The sequence below is a fragment of the Protopterus annectens genome, chromosome 6.part1 (genome assembly GCF_019279795.1).
Source record: "Protopterus annectens isolate FY-2018-M chromosome 6.part1, PAN1.0, whole genome shotgun sequence".
Classification (NCBI taxonomy): domain Eukaryota; kingdom Metazoa; phylum Chordata; order Ceratodontiformes; family Protopteridae; genus Protopterus; species Protopterus annectens.
The window spans coordinates 255316873-255331886 of NC_056738.1; positions in this window are offsets into that span (position 1 = coordinate 255316873).

Below are 15014 nucleotides of genomic sequence, written 5' to 3' on the forward strand. Positions count from 1 at the left end.
CCAGTTATCCAGGTTGCGCTTAAAAAGGGTTAATGAAGTACTCTGCTTGATGTGGAGAGGGAGTCTATTCCACAAAAGGGGGTATCTGTAGCACACAAATCTGTCCTGTCAACAAGTCCTATTGATGTCACAGACCAGGTTGAGGCTGCGCGTGTGGGTTACTCGAGTGAAACTTGCCTTGCAGATGAGCAGCAGTCCCATCAAGGTGGAGTCTGAAATTGCTTTGTATGCCAGACCGAGATCACCTCTGAGGAGTCTTTATGGGACTGAGTAGAGGGACAGGGCCTTTAGGCTATCTATGTAGAGTAGATGTTTGAGGCTCTGGATTCTCCTGGTGAGGAACCTCTATGGTCTCTCCAGCTGCTGCATGTGCTCTGTGAGGAACATGCTGAAAGGGGCATTGTACTCAATAGTGGGTCTCATAAGGGAAAAATACTTGGATGTTATGACCACCTTTGTCCCTGGATGAGATACCCTTACTAATGAGATGGGCCATGTAGAAAGCTTTCCATATGCCATAGGCAATATGGTGGTCAAAAGTCAGTTTGCTCTCACTCTGGGTGCCCAAGTCCCTCACGACTGATTGCGTGCTTAGGACCTAGTTATTAATGTGCTAATCTGTGAGGATGTCACTCTCATCAAAGAGGATGATGATGCATTTTTTGGCATTCGGCTGAGGCCATTTTTCTGACACCAGTCATTGGGTGAGACCCTCTTGGAGGATCTCCACATGACTAGGGGAATTGATGACAGCACACAGCTTGCAGTCATCTGCAAACTTGGTCAGCCATAGCCCACTGGTTTTGGCCTGTAGCTCAGAAAAGTACATCCCAAACAATAGAGGCCCCATGACTGACCCTTAGGGTACACCATTTGTTACGGGTCTATTGCTTGAGGTGGCTTCTCCTATTTTGGCAAGGTGGGTTCTATCAGTGAGCCAGTTTGATACCCATCTGATAACATGTGGATTGATGCCTAGTTGAGAGAGTTTATCTATTATGCCTGAGTGAGAAATAGTATGGAAGGCTTTAGCCAGGTCAAGGTAGGTGGTGTGCACCATCTTCCCCTTGTCCATGGCTCTGGTGACTATCTCAAAGAATTCAACCACATTTAACAGGCATAACCTCCCCTTGACAAAAACAAACTGTGCTTTGTGGTCAGGTCTTACCAGGGATGATGACACTGAAGGGATGCTACAGTGGTTACTTATGTTGGTTAATACCAAGTCCAAAATATTTTCACCTCTTGTGGGGGTATCAACCAGCTGGTCCAAGGCATTTGCACTGACAAAATCAAGAAATCTTTGGACATTTCTGTTTTGGCATGAATATTTCTTCCAATCTATGGTTGGATAATTAAAGTCGGCCAGGATCAGGGTAAAGGGTTGAATCTTGATAGATCCAAAGAGATCCAGATAGGTGGAGTCAGCATCTTGAGTCAAAGTTGGGGACCTGTAGATAGCTATGATTTGAATATGGGTCTTGTCATTTTTTAACTGCACCTGGAGTGTCTCCTGTGTGTCATACTGTTTGACCAGCCTGGAGGTGTGTATGTCTTTTATGTAGATTGCAACTCCACCTCCTTTTGCTTTGCTGCCCACAGTTTGAGGTCTGAATATATGATAGGATGAGTAACCTGGTATGGCTCGGGTGCACTCCACAGCTTTGAAATAGGTTTCTGTGACTGCACAAATGTCAGGATGGTTAAGAATGCTTTCAGTGAGTGCAGTTTCATATTTAGAGTTCTAGCATTTAGCAGCATGACCTTTAATTTACGTTTTGATGAAATTTTCATGTTGGTAGTTTTGAACTCATGGCATTGCCTAAAAGAGGCACTATGGCGGAGGCAAGAGCCTTTGCCAGGAGCCTGAAGCCCAAGGGAGACAGATGTGGACCATATCTCTCTCTGTCTCTATGTCTGTCTCTCTCTCTATATATATATATATATAAACATATTTATTTATATGTATATTACTATTGTGTCAGTTCTCAGCATTAAAATATATGAAGTGATATTCTCTTAAATTCCCGATAGGTCATCATCTGTGGTTTTGATAGAAAATAACAATTTTACCCAACAGTACACTTTCCAAAACTACCTCTCATGTTCAGACCTATTGTACTTCTGCTAAGAGACAAAATTGAGCCAAATTCAAGACCACTTAACAATAATGCACCCACTCAGAGCACCCTATTACCTGCTCCCTCTATAATGCCCACAGCATCAAGAGCAAAGCTGACCCAATCAATGTTTTTATCTTAAAACATAATCTTGACATTATAGCTATCACAGAAGCATGAATGAGACCTGACACCCCTAGTCTTTATTGCCACATACCAAACTATTCATACATACAAGATTTCAGACCAGACAAAAACCTGTGGGAGGAGCATTAATTATTTTCCAATACAAACTTAACCCAAACATCATTGCATAAACTAACAGTAAGCCAGAATCAGATATTAACTGGATCCTTTTAAAATGTTCAAGAAACAACAAAAAAAAATCTTGTTATAGCCAGTGTATCTCTACCTCCACCAACCTCACTACCAACGTCAGTACTCTCATCCAACAAATATATACCAAAGTTACCAAAAACTGCAAACTAATCATTCTTGGAGACTTCAACCTTATTTACTTAGGACCAAAAGTCATTGATATGTCAGAACTCCTGGCCATCTTAAATCTTACCCAAATCACCTCTGAAGCCATTAGACCAAACCATCAATCCAATAGCCAAACCTTACTAGAGCTTGTAATAACTAGTAATCCTACAATGATATCTAACCTCACCATATATGCACCCTCCTTAAGTGATCACTGTCCCATAACTTTCTCAGTACATAATCTAATGTTAAAATATAAACCTAAACTTAGCACCTTCAGACCCATACCCTTTCAGAATATCACTAATCTTAGAAAACACTTTGCCATCCTTAATTAATCTTACTTGCTTATCATGAAATATCCCAATGAAGCAGCTAAGAACATTACCAATACCTTACTGCACTTGCAAAACAATTATTTTCCTTTGGTACAAAGGCTACTTCTACTTCAGAAACATGACTGGGTATCTAATGAGCTCCAAAACCTCCTCAAATCTTGTGATGAAGCATGGACAATTGGAAATGCACCCCCTCCACAGGTTCCCAAGCCAAATATATCTCACTACACAACCTAGCCAAGCAATCTGTCTGCAGACACAAAAACAAACACTACCAAGACAACCAACTCTTATTTTAGCCACACCCAAAATATCCTGGAAAGAAATAAAATCTGTTGACTGGTTGAAAAACTCAACACAGCTGCACCTACCTGAAATCTTCTAACACCACCACAAACAAACTCTCATACAATGACTTCATCTATGAGATCAGCAACCTGTTAAACATCATCAACAACAACAACACAAACTACCATCCCCCCATGGCTACCATCTCCCCCATTTACTTTCCACTATTCCACTACAAAATGGTTAGAACCAAAGAGATAGAAACAAAACTGGATGACATACAAACAGATACTCCCTCATGCTCAGATAAGATAGCCCTTTACTTCATTCACCTTTGTGAGGACTTCATCTCCCACTCCCTCACTCACATATACAACCTTTGCTTAACTAATATGATTATGCCTCAGATATGGAAAACAGCAATAGTCATTCCTATTTCAAAACTACGCAAGCCAACTATTACTTCATAATAATGTCTTTTCTCAATACTTTCCAATTTAGAAAAAAAAATAGAAAAAATTATCTACAACCAAACTACTCCTTATTTACAATAATACCATCTTCTATCCAGGAAGCTACATGGATTCTGTTTTGGACGCAGCACAGTAACAGCTTTCTCCTCCCTCACAGATGATATCCTATCCAATATGGACAAAGGCAGCTGTCTTTATTGACCTCACAAAAGCCTTTGATCTAATTGATCATAACTTACTGTTTGACAAATTAACTGAAATAGGCATTAGAGATGATGCAAAATCTTGGTTTGTTGATTTCCTCACCAATAGATCCTTCGGGTGAAAGTAGGCAGCACCACCTGTTTAGCCCCTCTGCTATTTTTCTTGTTTATCAACAAACTCCCATCTGATCATCCTCAGATATCTGTAATTCTTTATGCAGCTGACATGGCCATCTACAGGTCAAACAATCCAATTTTACTACACAAACTCAACTCCAAGATGACCTCCAAAACCTCAAGCAGTGGCTAATAGTCCAGAAATGTATACTCAATCCTTCAAAAACAAAAGCAAAGCTATTCAAAACCAAACAAAAAATAGCCAAACCACCTAGCTTCCTTAATATTGAAGTTCTCAATAATACCAGCATGGAAACTACCATGTCCTTCAAATACCTTGGTATTTGGCTAGGCCAATTACTTAACCCCTTTCTTACAACTATTCTCACTTGCCTCTTTTAATGTCCTCATAACTCTCTATATAATGACAGTAGCATAACTAGGGTGGGACAAGATGGGCAGCTAACCAGGTGCAAAGTACTGGAGGTACTATCAGGTCATCCCAATTTCTCTTTAATGCAATACTGCCTTTTAAAAATTGGTGTTGCATTTGTAATTAAACCTGAGTAATGTAGCATTCTGTGTGTGGTCTAAACTGTAGCAACTGCTTGCTACATTTTTATTAACTGAAACCTGAGAGCTGTAGCACTCTGTGCATGCAGCGTATGAACTGTAGCAACTGTCTGCTACATTTGTAGTAAGCAGTTTGCTACAGTTTAAAGAGAAGAGTTTTTTTTAATCAAAACATGAGCAGTGTAGTGCTCCTTGCAAGCAGAGTAGAAACTGTAGCAACTGTTTCTTAAAAAAATACTTTTTTTAATGAAATAAGATGAAGTAGGGTTGGGGGCAAGGCACAAAAATGGAATGGCTGGGGCAGGAGATGGGGTGGGTATGTCTGGGTTTTTTTTCACTTTAAAGGAAAAGGGGCATAGAGTTAAGTATAATAAGCCCCGATGGTTATGATCAGCTTATTATAATTAAGTGCTTTATTTTTTCTAAGACTTACAGGTCAGCAGATTTAATCTTCAACAACATATATGTATATATATATATATATATATATATATATATATTATATATGTCTATACATCTATATCTATATCTATGTCTACGATTCAGAAAACACTGCATGGTGTGCAGGAATAGTGCAAGTGCTGCTGACCACAATATGGCTGATACGTGATCCAGGAACGAGCTCCCGGGACGTGCACGAGCGCTCATACACTATTCCTGCATGGATCCCTATGCTAACTACCCCATTTGCTGGTGAAAATCATGCAAACGAGCTGAATTTGTGATCCAGGAAGCAGGCAGTCATCTGGGCAGGAATAGTGTTTACATTGGCTAAACAGGTTTTAAACAAAAATTAAAAAAAAAAAAAAAAAAACAGGAAATAGCAGCTCATATCTGAGTACTGGGTATGTGCGGCGCGCCTCGGGGCTTAAATGGGAAGGCAATGGGAAGGGAAAACAGCAGTAGGAAGGCAATCAAGGAGAACTAGCATAGCTGACAGGTGAAATGTATTAGAATCAGCCAATTATCCAGGCAGCAGCCTAGCCCAGCACACTACTATAAACTATGCAAATACCTTTCACTCTGATCTTTCTCACAAACTCTACACCACTGGTGTACATAGATGAGGAAATTTTACCTGAGAAAACTAACAAAATGTTAGGGGCTGCTGTTGCTCTCATACATCAATATGTGGAAGAGACTGAGGGTGGTGAGGATGTGAATGCTGATGACCAACCCACAGTGAGGAGGAGGAGGACAAGAGTGTACAGACCCAAGGTAACCTACCAGGGACTACATGAGCTGAAGATAGTGTGGATAGGGGTATTTTACAGCAAATTGTTAAGCTGTGCTGGCCACGCCTCACACACAGCACCAACAGAGGGTAACCCATCCCAGTGGATACTAAGGTATGTGTAGGGTTAAGAATACTAGCCACAGGTACCATCCAAAGGTCAACTGGGGATATAATGGGGATCTCACAGGCATCAGCATCCAGGGTAATCCACTAGTTCCTGGATGCCATGTCAGCACATACCGGTGAACACATATATTTCCTTAAAACCTGTGATGTATTGACCAACAATATGCATCTCTTCCACCAAATAGCAGAATACCCTGAGGTAGTGGGTGCTATAGACTGCATGCACCTACACATCAAAGCACCACCCAGCAAGTGGGGGTAGGGTCTACATAAACCACAAGGGTTTCCCCTCCATCAACTACCAAGTTGTGTGTGATGCCCAGGTCATTATCTTGGTTTGGTTTTAGAGTTTGTACTGTTAATTGTTGCTTAGATCACTGTTGAAACTGTTGTCTCCCTGTTCTGAGAGACTGCTTTCCAATCTATCTACAAATATACAGAGCTGAGTATATATTTTTTTGGTTTTAGAGTTTGTACTGTTAATTGTTGCTTATATCTCTGTTGAAATTGTTTTGTCCCAACTCCCCCTGTTTTCTGCCATGTCTTCAGTTGGTATAACTGATTTTTACAGTCTGTGTGTTATCTAACTCAAGGATCACTTGCATAACATTAGACCTGTTAGTAACAGCCTGCATTTAATTGCTGGAACCTGTGTTCTGAGAGACTGCCTTCCAATCTATCTGCAAATATACAGAGCTGAGTATATATTTTTTTGGTTTTAGAGTTTGTACTGTTAATTGTTGCTTAGATCTCCATTGAAACTGTTTTGTCCCACCCACCCACCTTCCCTATTTTTGGCTTGTAGTTTAAATTTGGTGGCTTTTGTAGTTGCCCTTCCCACTGTAGATTTGATCTGGGGCACTCCCCCAGTCCCATCTCTTTACCACATTCTACCTAATAAACTCTTTCTGCACTTGCTTTTATTCCTTTTTAAGTTAATTGCATTTTTTAAACTGTGTTTGGTCTAATATTGCTACATACTCAAGTGTGCTAGCTTGCACTGCATGTGAATTGTTTTACTACTGTTTTAGCTACTTTTCTGTAAAAAAAAAAAAAAAAAAAAAAACTGTAAGCCTGTTTCCTACCTTCCCTGTAACTAGTATTCCAGATACAGATTTGCTGTATCCTGGACTGTATGTAAACGTCTGAGCCCCACAAGCCTTTCTGTGTTGGAGGGAAGCCTTCTAGCTTTTCAGTGGGAGTGGTAAGAACTAGGTAACCTGTCCACTACATAAGGAGTGGTTCTGGCCCAGAAATTGTAGTTATTGGCAGTTTGGGCAATCTCTTCCATCTCTCCCAACTTTCTGATTTGAAAGCCTTCATTTGCATTTGTTTCTGTCCTGTAACTTGTCTAGTGCAGATACAGACTCTTAGTTTTAGCACTTATATTTGCTTATTCGTGCTCAGCACTTGTTCAGAACTTGTAAGCACTAAATAAGCTACTAATTACTATAGCACTCAACCTTTCTCATTACCTAGAGAAAAAACATTTTTGTACTTACTTTTCTCACTTGCTTAGAGAAAAACAACTCTTGCTTGTACTCACTATCTTCACTTATCTAGAGGAAAATAGTTTTTTATTCAGGCATGTCCAAGGGTCAGCTCCCAGTGTTCTCTCCTGTCTATCTGATGAATCTGGGCACCTTGAGGCAATGTCGAAATTGCCTAATGTGCACACACAACCCTCTCCTCCTACCACCCAACACTACAACCTGTGAGAGATACACTTATCTAGCCAAACTGGAGGTAAAGCTCTTTCCAACCAAGACTGAACTTGACAGTCATGAGGAGAAGGTAAACATTTGCACCACACCACACCACACTCATCACATAGTCTCACTAAATCTACACCACCAAAATCCACACATAGTAACACAAAAACATTTGTGGAGGCTCTCAATAATAATCTGTTTAAGCAACAGAGACCTCCAAAGCATTACACATTGCCCACAGACGCAGTGTGCCACTCAACCACAGCCAATAAGGCAAAACAACGTACCCAACACACTAGTCATAGGTGACTCTATAGTCAGGCACACTGATGTCCCACTCACCAGGCTAAACAAGGAGAAGGTTACTGTCAGCTGCCTGTCGGGTGCCAGGATCCACTACATAACCTACGCACTCAAGTCACTCCACAACAAGTACAAATATGACTCTGTCATTGTCCATGTTGGTACGAATGACCTGAGACATACCTCACTGGACTACATGAAAAGAGACATGGAAGAGCTCTCTGATCTTGTAGGCCAGGCAGGTATGACCCTAGCCCTGAGTAGCATTCTGCCATTGCCCAGAATTATACCACAGTACAAGGACAAAATGATTGACTTCAACAATTGGCTAAGCTTCTGGTGTCATTCTAAGGGGATCCAGTATCTGTCTGCTTGGGATGACATGGTCGACAGACCATGATGCTTTGCCACAGATGGCCTGCACCTGTCACCCCTGGGATTCTGGATACTGGCTAAGGCTCTTGCTGCCCCTATAGTGCCTTTTTTAGGCAAGGTTCAAATGACAAATTCACCACCGTAGCAGGAACAGGCAAGCAAACACTGAGGGTAATGCTACTCATTCAGAACGAAGCAGGAAACAGTGATTCACACTCTGTCGATTTAATGTAAAATAAAGACACAGTATACATGAAGCGCTTTTTGTCTCTTAGATACAAAGACTTCTTCAGATGTAAAAAGCCACATTTAAAAATGTCTTAAATACTGGCAATATCCAGTCATGTGGTCCCAGTCACCCAATAAGATTACCCATGAGTGAAACTTTTAAATCAAAGTAACAAAACACTTTATGATGTTTCAGTAATGGTAATAGGGACCAACCTGTTGTGTATTATGTAGTAAGCTTGTGGTGGAAAGTGCTTCTGTAGATAACAGAAACATCATAATGTAAAGCGTACTGTTACTTTGATTTAAAAGTTTCACTCACGGGTAATCTTATTGGGTAACTGGGACCACATGACTGGGTATTGCCGGTATTTAAAACATTTTTAAATGTGACTTTTTACATCTGAAGAAGTCTTTGTATTTACGAGACAAAAAGAGCTTCATGTATACTGTGTCTTTATTTTACAATAAATCGATAGAGTGAATCACTGTTTCCTGCTTCATTCATCATTGGGATTGCCTAAGTGTATTCAGCAGTTTGTTTGTTTTGTTTTAACTTTATAACTCATACCATACTTTTCGGCCATGTAACCTGGACCGAAACACCAAAGGTGGAGGTGTGTCCATATTCATTAAGGATATCCACACCTCCAGGCTAATTGCTCAGCATAATGCATCCCAGGTTATCCAAGTGCAACTAACTGTGGGCAAAACTGCAATCTAAATTGTAGCTTGCTACAGATCCCCTAGCATGCCCCAGGATTCCCACTCCTCTTTTCTTGATGTACTGGAAAATATTAGCGTTCAACCAAACACCCTAATAATGGGTGACTTCAACTACCCCACCATTAATTGGGAAAACTACTTGTGTACCAACTCCTTAGCTCAACGTTTTCTGGAATTCATAAACTTCAATGCCCCGGATCAACTTATCCACACCCCCACCGGGGGCAAAAGTATCCTAGACCTAGTCATTTCCAACATGAGTGACCGGTGTTCCACACCTGAAGTCAACTTCTCATTGGTCCGATCCAACCATAAGCTAATCACCCTTGATATCCATATCCCACGCCCCCCATTAAGGAAACCACTGTAAAAAATGTTTCCAAAGCCAACTTCATGCTTCTTAAGACAGAAGTGGTGAACATCATGACACCCATGCAGATGGACAGTACAGTTACGACTGCTGAATCCTACACAAATGCACTCTATAAGTACTTACACGAGTGCATGGATTGTGCTATCCCAAACAGAACCAAGACGCTATCCTCCAAAAAATGGAAGCCAATATGGTGGTCCCCTGACATAAACAAACTGTACAACAGAAGGAAGAAACTGTTACAAAAGAGAGTAAAATCCCATGAGTGGAGGAGCTCCCTGGTCAGCATCAGTAAGAAGCTGAGATCCCTTATAAGATCCTCCAAAGCTAGCTATGAAAACAAAATCACCACTAATTCTAAGGACAACCACAAAGCATTCTATAGCTATGTCAAGAATCTCGATGGCAACACCCAGATCTGCTCTACGTTACAGCACAACTGCATGAAAATTACAGAACTAACTGATATTGCCAACATCCTGGTAGATAGGTTCAATGCTAACTTTACCCCCCCACCCCCTAAAGGGCCCATATCTATACAGGAAGAAAGCAGAGTCCCTGTAATCACAACTACACAGGTAAAAGCTGCACTCTCTAAAGCCAAAAACACAGCATCCATGGGACCGGAAAACATCCCAGGCTGCGTTTTACATGAACTTCAGAATGAACTGGCTCCCCACTTAAGCACCATGTTCAATAATAGCCTTGCATCAGGCTTTGTGCCCCCTGAATGGTGCACAGCAACGGTTATCCCACTCCACAAAGGGGGAGTCACCACTGATCCCGGGAACTATAGACCTATTAGCCTGACGAGACCGGTCTGCAAGGCCATGGAATGTATCATCATGGAATTCATAAACAAAGGCATTGGTAACCTCCAATCTCTGGATCCCACCCAGTTCGGGTTTGTGAAAGGCAGATCATGCCTCCTGAACTTGATCAACTTCTTTGAGGCAGTCAACAAAGCCATAGATGAGGGTAAGGTGGTTCATACAGCCTATCCTGACCTCGCCGAGGCTTTCGACATCATCCCCCATTCTGGAATTATAGCTAAACTCACTATATAAGGTATAAGTCCCTATGTCACAAGATGGGTTGCCAACTGGCTTACTGATAGAACACACACTGTAAAAGTTGCAGACTCGAAATCTGACCTCAAAGCAGTGACAAGTGGAGTACCACAGGGTTCCATCCTAGGACCTCTCCTGTTTGGTATCTACTTCTCTGAAGTACAGGCTAACACAGAAGGCCTCCGGCTAATGAAGTTCACAGATGACTGCAAACTAGGAGCCATAGTCAAGTCCCCAAATGATGTGGACATCCTACAGAAAGGTCTCGCTGAGACAGATGCCTGGTGTCAGAGCCATGGCCTCAAGCTCAATTTCAAAAAGTGCAGTGTAATTCCCTTTCGCAAAAACTCTGTACCCATGAACTACCACATAGGCAGCAATCTACTTAACACCAAATGTGTGATAAGAGACCTTGGGACCCAGGTGGACAGTAGTCTCTCCTTTGATAGTCACATCACCAGAGTAGTCAGGAAGTCCTTCTACGTGGCACACCTCAGCATAAAAGGGTTCTCATCCAGGAAAAAAGAGGTAATTGGTCCTCTCTACTCGACACTCATTAGACCCATTATAGAGTACAACACCCCTTTTGGAATGTACCTCACAAGACATCTGCAGCAGCTGGAAAGGCCACAGAAGTACCTCACAAAGAGGATTACTGTCCTCAAACAAATGCCCTACACTGACCGTCTCAAAAAACTCCAGCTTTATTCTGTAGCATATCGCCTACTCTGAGGTGATTAGTGCCTAACATATAAAGCTATGTCAAACCCAGAGCTGTTGGACATGCTACACCTAAAGAAATCCCAATCCCTCAGAGCTGCATGCTCTAGGGACCTAAACCTTGTCACCACAATAAACAGGACATGCTGGAGGGATAGATTCCTGTCCCAGAGACTTCCCATACTCTGGAACAGGCTACAAGACAACTGCAGCAGCTGGAAAGGCTACAGAAGTACCTCACAAAGAGGATTACTGTCCTCAAACAAATTCCCTACACTGACCATCTCAAAAAACTCCAGCTTTATTCCGTAGCATATCGCCTACTCTGAGGTGATCTCTGCCTAACATATAAAGCTATGTCAAACCCAGAGCTGTTGGACATGCTACACCTAAAGAAATTCCAATCCCTCGGAGCTGCATGCTCTAGGGACCTAAACCTTGTCACCACAATACACAGGAAATGCTGGTGGGATAGATTCCTGTCCCAGAGACTTCCCATACTCTGGAACAGGCTACCCATCTAGGTCAAGCAAAGTTCTTCATTAGCACCCTTCAAGAAAAATCTTGATGAGTGGATGGGAAACAGAAAATACACCCCGGAGATCACTTCTGTGTCTCTGCTCGACAGTGGCATAGGAAAATAACTTTCTTGGGTGGCGTAAGCCAGGGAACCTTGTTGGCTAGGATTAAGTAGGGAAAACGAGGCACGCAGGGAAGACAATGGTGCTCGGTCCAAACCATGAACATAAGAACAAAAAGGGACCAGCACGCAACAGCAGCAAGATACAATTCCAAATAATAATTTATTTCAAGGTTGCTAAAAGTCAACCTTCCATAAACATGCACAAACCGGTTTCAGCTGATAAAGCCTTTATCAATGTGACTTCTTCGTTAATCCAAAAACATTAGCTTACACAAGCACCTTAACATCCTGGTCCTCTACTTATACCCTTATGTTAAAGTGGTATCAACCTATTGGAACTTGTATAATGGGTACATATACAGTGTACAAATGAGAACATATTCAGCAGAAATATGCTTATGGTACATATTTAAACCACATGCACCTGACATCCTAAAAATTTACAATTACTTATTCATGAATATTATTATTCATGTTTATAGAATAGATGGCTAATGTAATATATAGCCAGAATATTCTTATGTTATTTATTTTTTACAGGAATCAAAAAAATATATATTTTGGAATGCGTCTGTATGGTGTATATGGAATGTGATTATGAGGTAGTGACTTGAATGTTTAAGTGTCCGATGATCATTATTTGAACATATACAGCCTGCCCATTAAGGGCCAATACCAATATTAGAAATAATTCACTGGACTATCCATCATGTACTTGATATTCATTTAATCCTGGCTTGAAGAAAGCCCCGAGAGTGGTAATCCACTTGTTCTCCATATTATTAAGTTTCATATGCCACCCCATCTTTAAATTCCTATGAAGTTGGATTTTATCTATTATGATAAACCTGAATGACGCTCCTGTGTGATGTTGACTATGTTTATATAGAGCACTGGTAATCCTTCTATTTCTGATGGAACTCAAATGTTCACTAATCCTAATTCTGATGGGTCTAGAGGTCTGCCCAACATAAAACGCAGAGCAAGTACATTGTGCCAAATATATCACCCAATCAGAGCTGCACCATAAGCATATTTCTGCTGAATATGTTCTCATTTGTACACTGTATATGTACCCATTATACAAGTTCCAATAGGTTGATACCACTTTAACATAAGGGTATAAGTAGAGGACCAGGATGTTAAGGTGCTTGTGTAAGCTAATGTTTTTGGATTAACGAAGAAGTCACATTGATAAAGGCTTTATCAGCCGAAACCGGTTTGTGCATGTTTATGGAAGATTGACTTTTAGCAACCTTGAAATAAATTATTATTTGGAATTGTATCTTGCTGCTGTTGCGTGCTGGTCCCTTTTTGTTCTTATGTTCATGGTTTGGACCGAGCACCATTGTCTTCCATGCGTGCCTCGTTTTCTCTGAATTGCTGCCTTCACTCTGGGGACGCCTGGCAGCAGGATTGCACCGTCTTCTTGGTTCTCCTTGTCAACATCGTTTGGGTACTTTTTCTGTGTTTGGGACATTGGACTTGATTTATTTTCAAGATAACCGTGGTATTTATACATCGCATTTTTCCAGCGTCAGGCAAGTGGTACAGTTACAATCTTGGAATGAAACAACGTTAACAGGGGTTCTTTTGGGCCTACATGATTCATCCATTTAGAGATTTTGACTTATAATTACTACCATAGTTTCTGTTGCCTAGTGCGGGACTTATATCTGTATTGGATTTAATCTTTTGACTGTTTTCTACTTTTTTGGTCTTCAAGTGATACAAACTACAATCGTGAGTGTGTTTTTACGTGTGGGTGCAAAGAACTATAGTTTACCAACCGACCGCTTGTTGGGGCAAGCCAAGTCACAGATACATCAAGAACTGTATTTTTTGTCTTTTTGCAAGACTTTAATGTTAACATTTATACTATGTTAAATTATACAACTACAAGCAAGTGGTGAATATGAAGAACTGTTGAAAATCCACTACGTATTTACACTACGCCTTATTTTGTGAACATTGATTTATCAGGGGTTTTGCTCAACAAATTTTATGTTGCTAGGACTCGTAATGGTGGCAAATTTTCATGTTGGTCAAAAACAATAACTTTTTTTTACAGATGGGTGATGGATGGTTTGATTATGGTGAGTGGGTCATGTGTTAATATGCGTCTATGCCTTTAACCCTTTTGTTTGATCATGAATCAGTTATAGACGCCAAACCAACAAGTTGTAAAGTAAAGCATTGTATTCTGTATTATTACATACTCAATAACTACAATATATGCACATCTTTTTAATAGTTGCATAATAAGTTGGTGGGCATGTTTAATGATTCTTTTCCTAAGGGCACAATTTAAGTTGGATTTATTTTTGATAACAAAAGCTACATTTACTGCTTTTTGTAACAACAAGGTTACAGTTAATTTAACCATTGCACTTGTGTCTTAAACCTAGTATTTGATGATTCTTGTACCCTCATCCAGGCAGGGCATTGGGTTATTGGCCTTGTGTTTTTGGATTGTTATAGGAAGTGTAAGACATACCGGAACTGTATTTTGGATTTGTTGATGTTTAATGCATTATTATGAGGTAGGGCATTGCTCCATTCCTTCTATTCCTGTCAACTGTATAAAAAGTTAGATATACTCAGCTTCTTTATGATCTAAACATCGCTGGTCATTGGTTGGACCATTTTATAACATAATATAGAAAAATAACATTTCCCCTTATTCCAGTTTGGCCCAGTATTTGTCAATGATTGTGGTTTTATAGACAAAAACAGGATTCATCCTGAATATATATTGTGATTAATAATTATTCTTGCACCACAGTAAACTAATAATTGTTTTGAGCTGTCATTTACAGTCATTAATATGTTAGTACATAACTGTTAAGTTAGGGATTTTTTGAATCTATTAACATTTAGCTAATGTGGGCTTGTTTTCAGCC